The sequence below is a fragment of the Urtica dioica genome, chromosome 8, assembly GCF_054948205.1.
Source record: "Urtica dioica subsp. dioica isolate 48M chromosome 8, U.dioica_male_clone48M_v1_H2, whole genome shotgun sequence".
NCBI lineage: Eukaryota > Viridiplantae > Streptophyta > Magnoliopsida > Rosales > Urticaceae > Urtica > Urtica dioica.
This window is the reverse complement of record NC_142763.1, coordinates 17392543-17412640: the sequence shown is the minus strand read 5'-3', so window position 1 is coordinate 17412640 and position 20098 is coordinate 17392543.

Below are 20098 nucleotides of genomic sequence, written 5' to 3'. Positions count from 1 at the left end.
CCTCCAGCCAGGGTCGACCTCCAGGCCAGACTCGACCTCCAGCCAGGGTCGACCTCCAGGCCAGACTCGACCTCCAGGCGAGCTCGACCTCCAGGCGAGGTCGACCTCCAGCTAGGGTCGACCTCCAGGCCAGGCTCGACCTCCAGGCGAGCTCGACCCCCCATGCTAGCTCAACCTCCAGGCAGGCTCGACCTCCAGCCAGGGTCGACCTCCAGGCCAGGCTCGACTTCTAGGCGAGCTCGACCTCCAGGCAGGTTCGACCTCCAGGCAGGCTCAACCTCCAGGCCAGGAATCAAAGACGAAGAACGCATTCCCGACGAAGAAGAAGGCAAAGCATTATTTCCCTCTTTGCGATTCTAAGATCCTCTGAAGCTCTTGGACGCTTTGGGCTTTGTCCCAAACTTCCTTGAGCCCTTTGGACTCTCGAAAAGTAATTTGGGCCGATCCAATACTAGGCACGTGACTATTGCAGGCCCACCACGTGTCCTCAAATGTTAAAACCAAAAAACGGCTTAACATTTTGGCGCTAGAAGGAGTGGGACTCGAAAACAACCACGAGTTCTCCACCGGCAAATCCACCTCCCTTCACGGGACCATCACAAGCCTCCCTGGTAGACCTTCTCTTTTCAAAACCAGAAGAATCCTCCACCGAAAGTCTCAAGACCGGAGGACTAATCCGCCAAATCATCATAACCGGAAGATTCCTCCGGCAAAAATCTCCTGCAAAATGTCCAACCGCGTCGCCGCTTCTGGGAGCAACGCCCCTCAACAGGCGGAGAGCGTAGCACTTCACACACGGGCCCGAACTCAGGCTAGGCACGGTCAAGAAACCTCGCCACCAAGCGTCGTCCCGGCAGCAGGCACCGCGCCTCTGCCACACCCAAATACCACCGGCGTTAGAAATCCCGCCCTCGACACTGTCTTCGTCGAACGAGACAGTCGCATGGAGCGCCTCGAGAACAGTCTTTTCCTGCTAGCAAGCGAGTTCGCTAGAGATCGAGAGGAGAGGGTCATGACTTTACACGCCCATGCAAGAGAAGGACGCCCGCAAAACGCTAACTCTGGGGGTGAAAGGCGCGAACAAGGGCAAACACTAAATGCGAACATCGAAGGCAGACAAGACGACGACCCTGACCCAAGTATTCGAGACATCGACCGCCACCACCAGGCAGAACGAAGAACCGCTCGGGGGCTAGATCAACATGGACCGCAGAACTTAGGCACCGACCCACAACGCGTCAGTATCCCCCACGCCGCCCGCTCCGTCGTAGGAACCGGAGCCGAATCACGAAGGTCTGCTCTCGATAGATTGGGCCGCGACGTACGGGGTCGCCAGGACGCTTAGTGCCCAACGTGGATCTACGACGTCACCTCAACGCTCGATGGGAGATCCCGGGGCGCCAAGCCGTCCCCGAAACAGGCGAACCACAAGAAGTCGCCCCTCCAATTACGGCAACGCCGCCAGCAGCACATATCACTCTGATCGATCAAGCATCGAATGAAAGAGAACGTACCACCAGAGGAAATCCGAGAGTTGCAGGCAGCACATACAAGAACCCCCACATCCACCAGTACCAGACCAACATGAGGATGGTGGGACAATCCCCGTCAACGATGTGCCAGGCATTTTGTCTCACCCTCACCGGTACCGCGTTCGAGTGGTTCCAAAGGCTCGTGCGAGGGTCCGTGCAATCGTTCGAAGACCTCCAGGAGAGGTTCCTCACTCGCTTCTCCGCCTCACGGGTCCGGAGAAAGGAAAAATCATACCTCCTGACGATCAAACAGGGCGGCTCCGAGACGCTCCAACACTACCTCAACCGGTTCATCGAGGAGTCCAACAAGGTGGACAATTACGAGGACAGCGACGCTGTCTACGCCTTCATCGACGGCCTACGGGCTGGCGACCTCCTGACGTCGCTGGTGAAGCAGCGACCCGCCACGATGACGGAGCTCATCTCCCAAGCTACCCAGCACATCTCCGTCGAGGAGTACTACGAGAGTCGGAGGATCCGCGAGAGGGGAAACCGGCGCAGGGACGAGGACGAGGTCGACGACGAACAACGAAGAAAGAAGAGCCGGGGCGCCAGCGCCGCGGCTTCGAACGTCCGACCCTCGTCAAGACAGAGACCCCTACTAGTCGAGAAGTTCCAGAGGAACGCCGACTTCACGCCACCCAAAGCTACGCCGGATCGAATTCTGGCCTTGCACGGGGACATGTTCACCGAGCCCCGACCCATGGCGAAGGACCCATCAGAACGCAACAAGAACAAGTACTGCCGTTTCCACAAAGACCACGGTCACCTCACCGTCAAATGCTTCGAGCTCAGGAGGCATATCGAAAGTCACATCCAAAATGGCGAGCTGAAGGAGTTCGTGATGGCCATGGTCGCCAATCCGAACCCCGCACCGAGGAGACAGGTTCCCCAAAACGACAGGCGGCAGAAACGTGGGAAAGAAGTTGTCGCGGGTGGAAGCAACAACAACAACACCCGAGGTAACGTGGCCAACGCCCCACTCAACTTGGTAACCACTATCTTTGGGGGGCCATAAATGGGAGATACCGCGCACGAACGAAGGAAATATACGCGAGCGGCGAACGGAGAGGGTCCCTCCCACCATATCAACCTCACCCAGAGCACATGCCCGATTACGCCATACGAAACAATCCACTTCACCGAGGCAGAGGCCCGCCAGGTGATGCACCCGCACAACGACCCCATCGTTGTCAAGACGCAAGTAGCAAACAATATGGTGAAGAAGATTCTCATTGACAACGGGAGCTCAGCCGACATCCTATTCAAAACTGCCCTCGACCGGATGGACCTTGGAGAAGTTCGTCCAACCCCAGTCAAGACCCCGCTCTTCGGGTTTGCAGGAGAGTGCGTTTACACAGAAGGTTCCATAAGCCTCCCAGTCACATTTGGACAGGAGGGGGGAGCCCAGGTCACGCGCCTGGTGGACTTCCTAATTGTGGACCGACCTTCCACTCACAATGTCATTATAGGGCGACCAGAAGCTCAACAGGCTGCGCGCGGTCACCTCAACATACCACCTCCTCATGAAATTCCCGACACCGAAGGGAGTAGGGGTGATGCGATGAAGCCAAGCCGACTCCAGGGCATGCCACGTCCAGGGATCCCGCATCAGGAAAGGCGACGCCATGGTGAGTGTCATATGTGAGGTCGGAGACGACCTCTCAGGCGAGATCGGCAAGGCGCAAACACTCGAGGACCTGGACCCGCGAGAAGAAGCCAACTCCAAGAAAGTAGAGGCGTCGAGCGACCTCGTACCTGTGATACTCGACAGCGCCAACCCCGAACATGTCGTCATGATCGGAGCACACCTGCCAGCCGAACTAAAAGATCGGCTCGGAGCGTTCCTCCAAGAACACAAAGACGTCTTTGCGTGGACACATGCAGACATGCCGGGGATCGACCCGGAGATTATCACCCACAGGCTCAACGTACTCCCTGGAGAGAAGGGAAAAATCCAAAAAAGAAGATCGTTCAACCTCGAAAGGTATCTCGCGATCAACAAGGAGGTCGAGAAGCTAATCACCGCTGGATTCGTCCGCGAGGCCAAGTACCCTAGTTGGGTCTCTAATGTGGTCATGGTGAAAAAGTCGAACGGGAAGTGGCGAATCTGTATCGACTACACCGACCTCAACAAGGCTTGCCCGAAGGATTGCTTCCCCCTGCCGAGGATCGATCAGCTGGTCGATTCCACCGCAGGGCACGAACTCTTGAGTTTCATGGACGCCTACTCAGGATACAATCAGATCAGAATGTACGGACCGGACGAGTTGAAGACCACTTTCACCACCGATCGAGGCCTATTCTGTTACCAGGTGATGCCGTTCGGGCTGAAGAACGCCGGAGCCACTTATCAGCGCTTGGTAAACCAAATGTTCGCCAAGCAAATCGGGAAGACGATGGAGGTCTATGTCGACGACATGCTCGTCAAAAGCCTCGAGGCGCCTGACCACGTCAAAGACCTGGAGGAGACCTTCGCCCTTCTCCGAAAGTACAAGATGAAGTTGAACCCGAACAAGTGCGCGTTCGGTGTAGAGTCAGGGAAATTCCTGGGATTTATCGTCAACCAGCGAGGCATCGAAGCCAACCCCGAAAAAATACAGGCACTCCTGGACATGAGGTCCCCAACCAAGGCGAAGGAAGTCCAAAGCCTCACTGGACGCGTGGCTACGCTAAGTCGGTTCGTCTCCAAGGCCACCGACCGATGTCAGCCTTTCTTCCAAGCCATCAAAGGAGGAGCCGACTTTAAGTGGACCAACGAGTGCGAAACCGCATTCCAGGACTTGAAGACATACTTCGCCACGCCACCGCTCCTAGCGAAGCCCAAGGACGGCGATGCCCTCTACCTGTACCTCTCTGTGTCGACGAGGGCGGTCAGCGCTGTCCTCGTCCGAGAAGAAGAGAAGATACAATGGCCCGTGTATTATGTAAGCAAGGCGCTCCTGGACGCTGAGACACGATACCCGGAGATAAAGAAGCTCTCCCTTGCTCTGACGATGTCCGCAAGAAAGCTTCGACCATATTTCCAAGCACACCAAGTCATAGTGAGGACCGGGTACCCAGTCAAGAAAGCTCTACAGAAGGGCACCTCAACGAGAATGGCCGTCTGGTCCTAGGAGCTAGGAGAATACGGGGTGGAGTTCCAGCCAAGGATCGCGATTAAGGGACAGGCCGTCGCCGACTTCATCGCCGAATTCACTTACGATGTGAATCTATGCAAAGACGAGGAAGACAAGCGAGAAGAAGAAACCGCGGGGGACAAGGATCCGAAAAAGAAAAGGAAGGCCGCTCCCGATGGGCCGGTCTGGAACCTGCACGTGGACGGAGCATCCAATGTCCGCGGGTCAGGGGCATGAATCGTCTTCGTCAACCCGGACGGAGAAAAGCTCAAGTACTCCATCCACTTCCAATTCAAAGCCTCGAACAACGAGGCCGAATACAAAGCCCTCCTAGCCGGACTCGACATAGCCAGGAAGCTCGGGGCCGAAAACCTTAAGATCCACTACGACTCGCTCCTCATCGTCAACCAAGTCAAGGGAGAATACCAGGCGAAGGAGGAGAACATGGCGGCGTACCTGGAGGAAACCAAGCTCCGACTAGAGGCAATCTCCTGGTACGAGATCGTGCAGGTCCCCAGGGGTTCGAACGCTGAGGCCGACGCCTTGGCTAGGATGGCATCTGGCTGCGATAGCGAGGAGTTAGGCAAGGTACCTGTCGAGACCTTGAAGCTCCCGTCCATCACCAAGGAAGAAGTGAACCTGATCGAAGAAGAGCCCCAACCGAACTGGATGACACCGATCATCAAATACCTCCGCGATGGCGTCCTCCCCACCGACCAGGCTGAAGCTAAGAAGGTGAAGTATCACGCACACAAATATGTCTGGCGAGGATCCACACTCTATAAGAGATGGTATTCGCAGCCACTCCTCCGATGCCTGGACGACGCCGAAGCCGACTACGTCTTGAGGGAAATCCATGAAGGAATTTGCGGGAATCACTCCGCAGGTCAGTCCCTGACCTTGAAGGCGCTCAAGCAAGGCTACTTCTGGCCAACGATGAAGAAAGACGCGTTCAGTTGGGCGCAAAAATGCGACAAGTGCAAAAGATTCTCGCATATTCCGACACAGGCCCCGGCCCCATTGTGCCCGATCCTCGTGGCACGTCCATTCGCGAAGTGGGGGTGGACCTCATAGGCAAGCTCCCGATGGCGTCCGGCCAGCGAGTCTGGGCGATAGTCGCCATCGACTACTTCACGAAATGGGTGGAGGCGGAGCCTCTGGCCACAAACCGAAGCAAACACTACAAGCTTTATGTGGAAATCGATCATATGCCGCCACGGCATCCCCGCATCGAACGTCACCGACAACGGCAGCCAGTTCGACAACGCGATGGTCCGAAGGATATGCGAGCAATTGAAGATCAGCAAGACCTTCTCCTCACCACGCCACCCACAGGCAAACGGCCAAGTTGAGGCCGTGAACAAGACGATCAAGGAGACTTTGAAGAAGAAGCTGGAAGAAAAGAAAGGCACATGGGCCGACGAGCTCCCCCTTGTCCTTTGGGCTTACCGGACAACCACGCGGACCGCCACAGGCGAAACGCCTTTCTCCCTCACTTACGGGGTTGAAGCCGTCATCCCCGTTGAGATCGGAGCGCCGTCATTCCGAACAGAGACCTTCGACGAAGACAGCAACAACGAAGCCCTCCGAATGGAGCTCGACATGATCGAAGAAAGGAGAGCTGAAGCGTTCGCCCGCATGGCCGCGCAGAAGAGGATCGTTGAGAAGCATTACAACACAAGGGTCAAAATCCGCCGTTGCGCCGAAGGAAGCCTCGTCCTGAGGAGGGTGTTCCAAAACACCCAGGTTCACGGAGCAGGGGTACTCGGGCCGAACTGGGAAGGGCCTTACCGAATTCGAAAGGTGATACACGATGGAACTTACCATCTCGACGAGATGGACGGCAAGGAAATTAGACACCCGTGGAACGCGGAGCATCTCCGCCAATACTACCATTAGGCCGTGGCGCCAAGGCACCTGAAGGTTAGCAAGCGACGAAACCTGAACAACAAATCAAGTCCTTTCAAATTTTTAGTTTTCCAAAAGCGACCACCGGCCCCAATGAACTTTGAATTTTTCAAAAGCAGGCCATTCGCCCAATTAATGAATGAAGTCGAAATTCGCGTTCAGTTTGCAATCTTTAGCTCCTAACTTTTCATACAATTTAAACTAAATTGCATAAAAACTGGGGGGTTAATAGAGTAAGACAAACACCAAGCACCACGGAAAACGCAACAAAAAAAAAATATATGCATACATGTGAAAATGCAGGAATACAGACATAGCAACCGCGACATCGAGCCCCAAACGCACCTCAAAGCGTCCACGGAGTCCGAGATATGGGGTTTCGCAACGTTGAAACCCCGAGCATATCGCAAAGAACTCCGTGCGACCCGAGATGAGGGGACTTGCACCATCAAGTCCCCGACCGACCTCAAAGCGTCCACGGAGTCCGAGAAATGGGGTTTCGCAACGTTGAAACCCCGAACGTATCGCAAAGAACTCCGTGCGACCCGAGATGAGGGGACTTGCGCCATCAAGTCCCCGACCAACCTCAAAGCGTCCACGGAGTCCGAGAAATGGGGTTTCGCAACGTTGAAACCCCGAACGTATCGCAAAGAACTCCGTGCGACCTGAGATGAAGGGACTTGCGCCATCAAGTCCCCGACCAACCTCAAAGCGTCTACGGATCCGAGAAATGGGGTTTCGCAACATCGAAACTCCGAACACATCTAAAAAAAATCCCGTACGACCCCAGATGAGGGGGCTTGCGCCACCAAGTCCCCGACCGACCTCAAAGCGTCCACGGAGTCTGAGAAATGGGGTTTCGCAACGTTAAAACCCCGAACGTATCGCAAAGAACTCCGTGCGACCCGAGATGAGGGGACTTGCGCCATCAAGTCCCCGACCGACCTCAAAGCGTCCACGGAGTCCGAGAAATGGGGTTTCGCAACGTTGAAACCCCGAACGTATCGCAAAGAACTCCGTGCGACCCAAGATGAGGGGACTTGCGCCATCAAGTCCCCGACCAACCTCAAAGCGTCTACGGATCCGAGAAATGGGGTTTCACAACGTTGAAACTCCGAACACATCTAAAAAAAAATCCCGTACGACCCGAGATGAGGGGACTTGCGCCATCAAGTCCCCGACCGACCTCAAAGTGTCCACGGGATCCGAGAAATGAGATTTCGCAACATTGAAACTCCGAACACACCTCAAAGAATCTTGTGAATCCCAAGATAAGGGAACTCGCGCCATCGAGAACCCGACCCACCTCGAAGCCTGCTCAAGGCGCAAGAAGGGAAAAGGCAGCAGGAGCCCCGCACAAGCTCAAAGCATTTCCATACGACAAACACGAAAAAGACGTTTGGACGAAGTGTCGAAGTCATTCCGGCTCGTCACGGACTGTGTGACGAGCTCGACTAGACGAGGAGACAAGCTCGACTAGAAAACGTGACGAGCTCGACTAGACGAGGAGACAAGCTCGACTAGACGAGAGACGAGCTCGACTAGACAACGTGACGAGCTCGACTAGACGAGGAGACAAGCTCGACTAGACGAGAGACGAGCTCGACTAGACAACGTGACGAGCTCGACTAGGCGAGGTGACGAGCTCGACTAGTTGGTGACGAGCTCGACTAGACGAGGAGACAAGCTCGACTAGACGAGGAGACAAGCTCGACAAGACGAGAGACGAGCTCGACTGGACAACGTGACGAGCTCGACTAGACGAGGAGACAAGCTCGACTAGACAACGTGACGAACTCGACTAGGCGAGGTGACGAGCTCGACTAGCTGGTGCCGAGCTCGACTAGACGAGGAGACAAGCTCGACTAGACGAGAGACGAGCTCGACTGGACAACGTGACGAGCTCGACTAGACGAGGTGACGAGCTCGACTAGCTGGTGACGAGCTCGACTAGACGAGCGGACTAGAAGGACGCTCAAACAAGCTGCGCCACCAAAAGGAAAAAACCAACAAATGACAGTTTTCCCAAAAGCATACAAACACAGAAACTACGCAAAAAAGGGAAAATGCCCATTCGTCAGAGTTATACCCGAAATCGGGGCCCGCAAAAAACACAACGGGTCTTGAGAGACGCACAACCGACCGCGCCATCAAAAAGAAAAATCCTGACGAATGGAAGTTTGCCCGAATTCACATACAAAAAGGGGCGATAAGGCCGTTAGTCCATCACAAAAAAAGGGGGAAAGAGACGAGTCACTATCATCTAAGGCGGAGAGTCTCTCCGCTCCCTCCGGAGGATTTTCCTTTCCCGATCCACTCCAGTATGCAACCAAGTCGCGTTGTGCCCAGTCGATAGCCGAACTAGCCCGCTCCGCCTGAATGGTCCCCAGTTCGATACGCAAACGCTGAAGCTCGGCTCTTTGCTCACATATCTTCATAGCATCATCCACAACACCTTTCCTGAGCCCTGCAATCTCAGCCTCGAGGGCCTCCGCGCGACCATCGGCATCCACCTGTGCCAGACGACGGGCCTCGGTCTCGTGTCCTAATTTCCTCACCAACTCGCGAACATTTCGCTTAGTTGCAACAGAAGCCAGATAGCACTACAAAAAAAAATAGGTATATAAAAGAGGTGAAAAGATGGTGAACAAAGAAAATATTGGGCCATGCACGTGGAGGAAAACCTGTCGGGCCTCGCGAGTCAGCAACTCAGCAAGGGCAATCGCGGTCATCCGATCCAACTTAGTCACCTCCAATGCATGAGTGGACTCGATACCACTAATGCCTTTACGGGCCAAAGGAGTCAGCGACCGAGAACCTGACAACTATGTCGGACGACGAGCGAAGAGGAGCTTTAAACTTCTTCCCAAAATTGGCACGCGAGGAAGCCACTAACGGAGCCTCATCTCGCGCTCTTTTTGAACTAGTAATCGCTACTTTTATGGTTGACATAGATGCTGTAGTAGCGCGAGGAGATAAGCCTACCCTTGAGGGCTGCGAAGGGAGGGACGCCTCCGAACCAAGAAGAGGAACCGGCAACGACCGCCCCGCAGAGAGTCCCGGCCCTGTAACACCTCGGGCCCCATAAGCCGCCATACCTGCGAGGGATCGTCGAGAGAATTAGAGTTTTTTCTCTTGTCAAATATGGAGATATGTATACATATGGGAACCAAATTGTGATAGCAATAATAAAAAATAAAAATAAAAACCCTATTACTATACCACCAGACTCTGCCGAGGACGGAAAAGAGCGCGAAAACAGCAATGGAACCTCGTCGGCCGAACGGTAAGGGAACCACCCAACCTCTTCCCACAGCTTGTCGTCAAGAAACAAGTTAGCCTCGCGATCACTAAGAGGTATCCCTTCAAGAAAAGAAGCAACCTCGGATCGCTAATCAGGGGGTTTTGGGCAATCAGCCGATGTACGAAAACCAAGGGGAATGTTTCCAAAATAGTCGACGTGCGTGTAAAAGAACTCATCGACCCACTCACGCCCCGTGCCGGGTAGTTTGTCGAGTATTTTTTTTGACGTATTGTTACGAAGAAAGAATGACCCTTTCGTTCTGTAATTCGGAATCACAGCACACAAACTTAGAAATTCACACACCGTCATTTCACGGTGCTTTTCCCGGAACCACATGATATAACAAGCCACGATGACCCAATAGCTCCTTGGATTTAGTTGACCGGGTGGCAGCTTGATCCTCTCGAGCAAATTGCATATGAAGGGGTGTGGAGGGAGCTTCAACCCATGCTTAAGACTCTCCACGTAGACGGTTGTATATCCCTCGGGTGGCTGGTCGGAATAATCATCGACAGAGGGAACAATGATGGAGATTTTCGGCGGGATCTCGTACTTCTCACGGAGGAACCTAACTCTATCTTCCGTTGTCAAGCTCACGGCATCGAGGCCAGCAAAATCCCCGCATCTCGACCGCCTCGACCAAGACCGCGGCCGTTTTGGGGGCTCAACTATAAACGAGTTGCACCGATAAGACTCGACCTCTCCCTCAGAGCATTCTGCCATAACAACCTTATCACCATCATCATCAATATCAACCCCAAGAGACGGAAAACTCACCTCGCCGCTCGCCGAGGAGTTGGCACCGAGGCCTTCGTCGTCGCGTCCTGGGATGTGACGTGCCGAAGTCTCACCTCCGACCAAATGACCAAACGCCTCGAGCAACAACGACATCTTCTTCCCGTATTTTAGGGAGCTACAACGATGCTCGCTTGCTGGATCCTCTACGCCCTCTGCGGCAAACGACGAGCAGGCATTCGGAAGAACGTCTACGTTGCCCTCCCCTGATGTCAACGAAGGCCCGCCGATGACAGAGCCTCGGTCCAGACCGACCTCACCGCCCATCGACGCCGGAAGAAACCCACCCCTTGATGCTCCGAAGTCCGCCGGCAGCGACGGGGACCCGTTTGTGAAGAAAAGCGGTCGAAGTCAAGGGAGTATCACTTTCCAAACTCCGGAGAACACCCGGTGTGACACCATCTTCATTCGCTGGACCTACCTCGCAGCCTCTCACGGCCAGCGGGGACCGAGACAACTCGCCATGGGCCTCTGATCGAACGACATTACCTCTCCCATCGAAACACAGACCCGACACACGCGGAACCGGCCTCCGTCCGAGGACCACATCAAGAAAGGCATCGAGGTCGCCATCACCGAAACCATTAGGCGAATTTGTGGAACCCATACCTTCGCCAAAAGCGCATGGAAAGTCATCAAACACCCACGACTCACCAAAATCGAAAGTGTCAAAAGCTCTAGAACAATCGGGTGGGACCACTAGGTCGTTGGGACCACGGGGCGAATTAGGCCCACCATTGATCAGATTATTAAGAGTCATCACAGTATTTTGGAAGAAAAGCCAGAAAGATTCAAGGAAGGGGACAAGAGGGTCGAGAGACAGAGTGAAAAAGAAAGAAATGGCAAAGTGAGAAGTAAAGAATATATATAATCACCAAAGAAGAAACCAACCTCAAGAAGGAAGCCAGAAAATCCAAGGAGATTTGCTGATATCAACTCTGCTACGCTCCTGTGATGGCAGCTCAATCCCCGGATACATCTCAGTTTTTAAAGAAAGAGAGCATGGGGTAGGTGTTAAAGTAAAAAAAAAAACAAATGAGTAAACCAATCTATGCACAGAGTATAGGAAATAATAATAATAATAATAATAATAAATGATAAATAGGATAATGGGCATATACCTATACACGGAGTAATGATGATATAAAAACTGGCTACCTATAGTACATCAAAATACATATATAAGTCTATGCCTAAAAAGAAACCTACGCAACTTGCAAATGTGTGGGTACTTGTGCATGTATTTTTCAAAAGTTATAACCGGATTAGTCACCTTTCCTAAAAAGATAATAAAGATATTATACACATACAATATTATAAATAATAAATCAATAAAGAAGAGGATGAGAAGCAAAGTTTCCCACACGACAAGTCGCACGCGAAACTGGGGGGTTAATGTTATGCCGTCTTTTTCTTATGGTAAAAACGACGCCTCAATTGCAAAAACGACGTTACAATATAGAAGGACAATTTAGTCAAATGCTAAAAATATGCATGACTAAAACAAGCGACAAGCGAATTTTCAACAAGCGACAAGCAAATTTTCAACAAGCGACAAGCGACAAGCGAATTTTCAACAAGCGACAAGTGACAAGCAAATTTTCAACAAGCGGCATGTTTTCCCTATAAATAGCTCACTCACACAAATCAAAAGGGACAGAGAATCCTTTGAACTCAAAATTCTCTCAACCCCAAAATTCTCTCAACCCCAGAATTCTCTCAGCCAAATACTCTCCCAACTTCAAAATTATCCCGGATCATAAACAAAAACCGAGAGCCACCTCTCGGCGGGAGGAAAAAAAACAAAAATCCAAGAATCCATTCACATAGCAAACACACTCGCCCTGAACTACGTCATGACCTGATCCCGCAAAGCGGGTGCGTAGGCAGCTCACGAAGAGCACGGTCATACCCCCCAGGATCGACCTCCAGCCAGGTTCGACCTCCAGGCGAGCTCGACCCCCCAGGCGAGCTCAACCTCCAGGCAGGCCCGACCTCCAGCCAGGGTCGACCTCCAGGCGAGCTCAACCCCCAGGCAGGCTCGACCTCCAACCAGGGTCGACCTCCAGGCGAGCTCGACCCCCCAGGCGAGCTCAACCCCCAGGCAGGCTCGACCTCCAGCCAGGGTCGACCTCCAGGCGAGCTCGACCCTCCAGGCGAGCTCAACCTCCAGACAGGCCCGACCTCCAGCCAAGGTCGACCTCCAGGCGAGCTCGACCCCCCAGGCGAGCTCAACCTCCAGGCAGGCTCGACCTCCAGCCAGGGTCGACCTCCAGGCCAGGCTCGGCCTCCAGGCGAGCTCGACGCCCCAGGCGAGCTCAACCCCCCAGGCCAGGCTCGACCTCCAGGCGAGCTCGACCTCCACCCAGGGTCGACCTCCAGGCCAGACTCGACCTCCAGCCGGGGTCGACCTCCAGGCCAGTCTCGACCTTCAGGCGAGCTCGACCTCCAGCCAGGGTCGACCTCCAGGCCAGGCTCGACCTCCAGGCGAGCTCGACCCCCCAGACGAGCTCAACCTCCAGGCAGGCTCGACCTCCAGCCAGGGTCGACCTCCAGGCCAGGCTCGACTTCCAGGCGAGCTCGACCTCCAGGCAGGTTCGACCTCCAGGTAGGCTCAACCTCCAGGCCAGGAATCAAAGACGAAGAACGCATTCCCGACGAAGAAGAAAGCAAAGCATTATTTCCCTCTTTGCGATTCTAAGATCCTCTGAAGCTCTTGGACGCTTTGGGCTTTGTCCCGAACTTCCTTGAGCCCTTTGGACTCTCGGAAAGTAATTTGGGCCGATCCAATACTAGGCACGTGACTATTCCAGGCCCACCACGTGTACTCAAATGTTAAAACCAAAAAACGGCTTAACAGTTATTTAATTAATTGTTAACTTAATGAGAATTATCATCAATTGCGTGCTTAAAAGGGGTGCATATTGCACCCTTCCTTCCTTGCCTGAGAGCGTGACTTATATACAATCTCACTAATAATGTAAAATTATTAATTTTATCTTTATAATTTATCAAATTTATTTTATTATAAATGAATACTAAATTATTTAAAGAGAAAAATATTTAAAATATGTGTATTTAACTTTTAGTCAAATTATTTACAAAATTTAAATTAAATATTTTTAATTATTGACATCCTAAATAATCATTTTCATCACTTTGTATACCAATTCTGTAAATTTCATTTTTGTCTTCTAAATTGTGAATTCGTACTCTTGGATGATTACATGGATTTTTTATTCATCATCAATATTATTTTTAGATCAATAGTTACTGAGATTTAATTGCAACTAAATACCTATTAGCTTTGTTATTCCATTGAAAAATGATTTATTACTCGTAAAGTTATGTTCAGATAGTTTTATTTATTTTATTATATTTGTTTACTTTATAGTTAATATTTAATAATCTGATTATGCTCTTCTCTGGGATTCTAATCCAAAGTTTTATCCATCATCAAATCTATTTTTTGAAATTCGGACATATTGAGATTTATTTTTATATAAATTAAGCTAACTATGTTTTTCAATCGAAATTTTTTTATTAACTATTCGAAGAGTTATTTTGTTACGATGATTTTACCTCATGATATGTTTTTTTATTTATTTACCATTTATCACGTTCGTATGAACTTCAAGCTTTTTTATATCAACATTTCTCATTAATATAATTTAATGTAATTCCCTACAAATAATAAAAAAAAAACAAAAACAAAAAAAACAACAACAAAGCGGTGTTAATGAAAAGCTAAGCAAGCAAAATGTCCACCTAGTTTATTAATAAGCAAAATAAAATAAAAAATATGCTCAAGTTCATTAGATCGTCGTCAATGTTTGGACAGTTATCGTTGTACCGACGTGCAAAGCATTTTTAATAGCCATAAATATTGTATTAATATTTCTTCTCCAATAATAATATATTACAGTTTTAACGAAGAAAAAAAAGAACTATTATATATATTACAGATGTCTATACTATCGGCTCAGATTGGTTTTTATTATTAACATTATCATTATGCAACTCTTTTTTTTGTTTTTTCTTTTTTCTTTAAAAGGGGGAATGCATCTGGTTGGTTATTACTATCATAATTAAATCTAATTAAATCAGATAAATGACAGACAAGCCACATGAGAAGAGACAAAAGAGAGGTAAAGGCGTAAAGCATACTAGAACCCCCCAACAAGTTTAAAACGTGCGTGGTGACTTTTACCTTTATTTTGGTACCATTCCTTTCTAATTAGATGTAAAGCGATCAGTCATTTTTTTTACTCATACAATTTAATCGGTAAGAAAGTTAGGTGGGCCAAATTTATTGCTCTCTCCTCCTCTCTCTCCTTTCTCTTTCACAGCGTCTTCTTCCTCGAAATTCGAGTAAACAACTCAAACAATGCACAAATTTATTGTCTGTGCTACGAAGCCCTGCTGCTATTTTTATTTTTTTATTGTGTTATTAATTTATGAATAGTACTGCTCTCTCTCTCTCTCTCTCTCTCTCTCTCTCTTCTCGTCAATGTTTGGACAGTTGTCGTTGTACCGACGTGCAAAGCATTTTTAATAGCCATAAATATTGTATTAATATTTCTTCTCCAATAATAATATAAATACATCGTAAAGTATGTGCTTTTTGAATTAATCAACGGCTCAATTAATATACCCTCTTTTTTTTCCTCCACTATAAATACACCACCACCCCAAAGCAAAGAGTTCCAAGTCCCAAGACTCCCAACCCATCTCTCTCTCTCTCTCTCTCTCTCTCTCTCTCTCTTGTCGTCAATGTTTGGACAGTTGTCGTTGTACCGACTAACCGACGTGCGAAGCATTTTTAATAGCCATAAATATTGTATTAATATTTCTTCTCCCCCTCTCTCTCCTTTCTCTTTCTCAGCGTCATCTTCGTCTATAAATATAAAGCCCACCTAATCGATTATTTCATGCCCACACGCACATAAGAGTCCCGCACTTGTAATATATAAATATATGTATATATCATATATGTTCCGATTGTTAATGTTTACAATTGAGAAAGTGAAGCTGCCAGCATGTTTTTATATACATACATATTTATTATATTTATGTTTTTGTTAATTAGAGGAAACATGGTGGTCTATATGTTTATAGACGATGACAGAAGAGAGAAAGCACAGATGATTTGAAATGCATGGAAGCTATAGCATTTCACTCATTCGTACTTTCTTTCTTCTGTCGCCGTCACTTTGATATACAACATTATCACCTAAGTTCCTCTGGTATAACCTGGTGTTTTTTAATCTAATTTAAGCCTCTGAATTATCCTCGGTATGATCTTTCGAATGTGTGTAAATTAGGTCGCGTTTAACTTTGGAAGTCATACCATAAGCGTCGATACGATTAAGAATTTTATCCTAGGGTGTCGATTACCTCGACCGGGACAATTAAAACCGATTCTCATTTTATTAATATCATTGAAACTGTTTGATCATTGCTTTTTTGCCTTACCTTTTTTTGTTGTTGTTTATCAGCAGTGGTTGAGGATGCTTTTTTCGTTAAAGAGCAGGTTCAAAATTGGAGATGCTTGGAGACCTTTTGCCATCCAAAGAATCGAGCCTCTTCTACACTTCTCGATTTGCTTGGGAAGCAAATCCGATCCCGCGGTACACCTGATATTTCTTCTTTACTTGTTGGCCTAGTAATCTTCATAGTAGGGGTCTTTAATTGCTAATTATCTTAACCGGACTAGACCAGATCGTTTGAAATTGAGACTGAATTGTGCCTGAGAAAAAATAAAAATAAATTTTTACTTGTTAAGATATCTTAACCAGACTATCGTTTTGGATACGTTTAAATTTTTCTTTTTTTCAAATTTCGAAACTCCAAGTAAATGAAGCGGCGTATAAATTTCATCCATGCTACCAAGTCTTAAAATAAGCACGGATTCATCTTTAATTAACAAGTTTTAAATCCTTGCAAATTGAAAATAATAAAAAATTTCTGATACGATTTCGTTTGGACTGCGGTTTCCATTACTTGAAACCAAACCGGACGTGCCTTTTCAAATAAAAGCTGGTGATCCAATCTGATGTGGAGTTTGGACAATTTTTTTTTTGGGCACCACGTCTAGTAAGTATTGACTTTTATTTCAGGTTCGTGTATTTACTCGGAAAAGGGTGTTCGAGGAGATGGAAAAAGCAAGAGATGTGTTCATCCGGTCGAGCTTGTTCGTGCATAAAGAGCAAAAGATTCTTCTCCCGAAGATCGTGGAGTCTTTCGCAAAGGACTCGGGTTGACAACTGCTTATCTGGCCGATATGGTCGATAATTTGATGCTCGATTCTCGAAGCAAATTCGTCCACAAGAAAGGTTCCAAGGGCATCGAGTGGATTCCCCACAACTTCACTTTCCACTATTCCATCTCGAAAGAGGTCGTTTTTAAGGATTGACGATCGATCCACCAAGATCTCCTTTCCGGAAATGGTGTCCCGATCTTTAGCTTTACTGAGTCGCGCCATAAATAAGCCGTGTGTGAAAAAAGAGAGGCTTTAATGGGTGATCAAATTGGCTCAACTGAAACTAGTTATAAATAATAATAATATAATGCGAGTACAAAAGAGGAACGGAAGCAGAGAATGTCATTGACGTCTTTGTAAGGTTGAGCTTGTTTGATCACTAGTTTTAATGGCTTGGTTTGAATGTATTATATAGACTTGCTATTGCTATGCAAATTTTTGAGGAATAGCTAAATTATTGGTTTCTATTTAATGCATTCCTGTGTAATTAGGAGCGATTGACTAACAACTAATCAGCTTTTAATCACCGGATTAAAACTGACACAACAGAGATTTTTAAGTGTTTATTAAAAGCTCCAAATTCAACACATTTTTTCGGAATAAATTAAAAAAACAATCGTAATCATTCTTTGCCGGAAAATAGCATATCTATCTGAGCAATTTTAATCCATGTATCTGAGGTTTCTATCAAATAATAAATATTCTAAGTTTATTGTTTAATTATCTCTTTTAAAATTGAAGACTCCATAACTCTGTTTTTCGAAATAACAAAAATGCCCTCAAAATCATTCACATAATATTTGAAAAATGAAAAACATCATTCACAATTATTTCACTTTCTTTTGTTCAAAATAACGATAGTTTATTTCGAAATAGTTAATATTTAAAAAGAAAAGAAGAAAATAAGAACTGAGCTGATTTTGAACAGAATAAAATAGAAAAATAGAAGAATTTTTTCACCAAATAAAAATTAATGAAAAATGTAAAAGATAATTAAGAAATAAAATGATAATTAATGAAGAAAATAAGAACTTAGAAACAGGCTTAAAATTTCAGCGTGGATCGATGAGGACACAAAGAAAATCGAGGTGGATTCCATGTTGATTCCTAACAAGAAGCCTCCCGACAAACCGCCCGTGTGAAGGCCGAGAAGATCAGTCTTTGTGAACCTCTCAATGTCCATAAGAAAAAAAACACACCCTTACAAATTCGAGGACAAATTTTCTCCACTCCGGACGAATTATGAGCATCAATTGTGATCAGTTTTATTTCATTTCAATTTTAGAATTTGGTGCATTGATTATGGTTTATTTCCTTTTTTACGCCCTTTTCAACTCTATAAGTATTATTCTCCATTGATGTAATTTGGTAGATTTTATGAAATAGTAAAAAGAAGTCAATATTGCAATTTGCGATTATCTCTCTTTCCTATATTACGCTCTACATCAGTCATGCTGTGACAGCCTCACTTCTTCCTGTTTGTGGACCCTTGGTCAATGATTTCAGGAAACTACAACACCATAAACAAAATGATAAGTAGGAAATATATATATATGCCCGGAATTTCCCATCTCAGTAGGAGCCTCTTGTTTGTGACATGCTATGTTTCCCTTATAATATAAAGGGTGAGTCCCTTTTCTTCTCTATGAAGCATTAAACATACAGAAAACAAAATCATAATATGAAGTATGAACTAAACTTTCACAACCTAATCCCATAACCTCTGTACCTGGACGTTGTCGTAGAGCTCAAACAACGGAACTGCGAGTACTCTCTCTCCGACAAGTGAACAACGTAAAGCTTTTTGCATTTCTGTAATGAACCTGGCGAACATCGGTAGAGAAATATTGACATTTACACCGATAATAGCAACAACCCAAACATATATAACCAGTAAAGGCTACAGATTTGAACAAATATGTTTGTTCCATTGCAACTTAACTACAAGCTGAAACACAACTGGATACCAGAGAAGAACTCTACAAAAGTCATTATTTACACCCTTTACAAGATAACTTCTAAAACATGCCAGCTGTCTTTCGCTTCCTCCTGACGTGAAACCACTTTCTTATTCAAATTGTATGGTTTCACTTCGTGTACTCTTTCCGTATCATTATACAAATTCATCTTTCTTTATTTTCGGAATATTCAGAGGAAAATATCAAACGTATGTTATGATCCTACAAAGCCCATATTAGCTTTGTAAATCCGATATAGAGCTTAATGAGATATATATAAATGACTGTAAGCTAACATCTCACGTTGAAAGATAACTTGAACATGAAAAAAAGATGCAGTAGCTGAAATATGGTAACATACATTGGTGACTGTAAGCTAACATCTCCCATATTAGTGACTGTAAGCTAATTCATATTTATGCATACGTAAGTTATCTTGTATCTCCTATAAATTCACATATATCCCCATCTCTTTACGTTGGTTTCTTAGTGCACTTATTTGAATAACTTGTTCTCTGGGATGGATGGGTTTCCCTGCTTTCGTATCATTAGCTTGTATTTCAGCAGTGAAACAAAAGACTTGCAACGGTACATGTGTATAAAAAAAAAATATAGGAGAGATACCTTGAGATGATCAGGCATGCGCTTAAACTTCTTTACAAGATCCTTCTCCAAGGGAGCTGCTCCGGAAACTTGAACTAAAAGTCTTCGCATCAGCTGGATCGCCACTTGATCTGCAGAGCCGAAATTAAGCAAAACAAGAACTCTACACAATGCCAAGATGTAGGACTTCACCATTAACAATCCACACTCTTGAAATCATAATGAGATCAATCAATCTAATTGAAACTTAATCAATAAGTCAGCCTAAAATCTCAATCAACCAAAAACCATGAATCACCAACTAAATCAATCAAAACAACCACGATTTCGGAATCCCCAAATCAGATGACAATTTCAAACCTTAGAAAATAATTAAAAAACCCCTAATTTACAAACCTAAAAGTCTGGAAGCTGATGACGAAGACAGAGGAATCGGGCGGCCGAGATTCTTCGGAAGCGTCGTTGCCAGCGAGGACAGAGCAGAGGTCAGCGACGGGGCGGAAGCGGCTTGGCAGAGGCGGACTCGGCGGAGGAGAAAGAGTCCTGTCAAGTCGCGCAGAGGACTCGGAAGCGCGCGTCGAGAGAGACAATAGGCGAGAGGGAGAGATGGCGGCGCC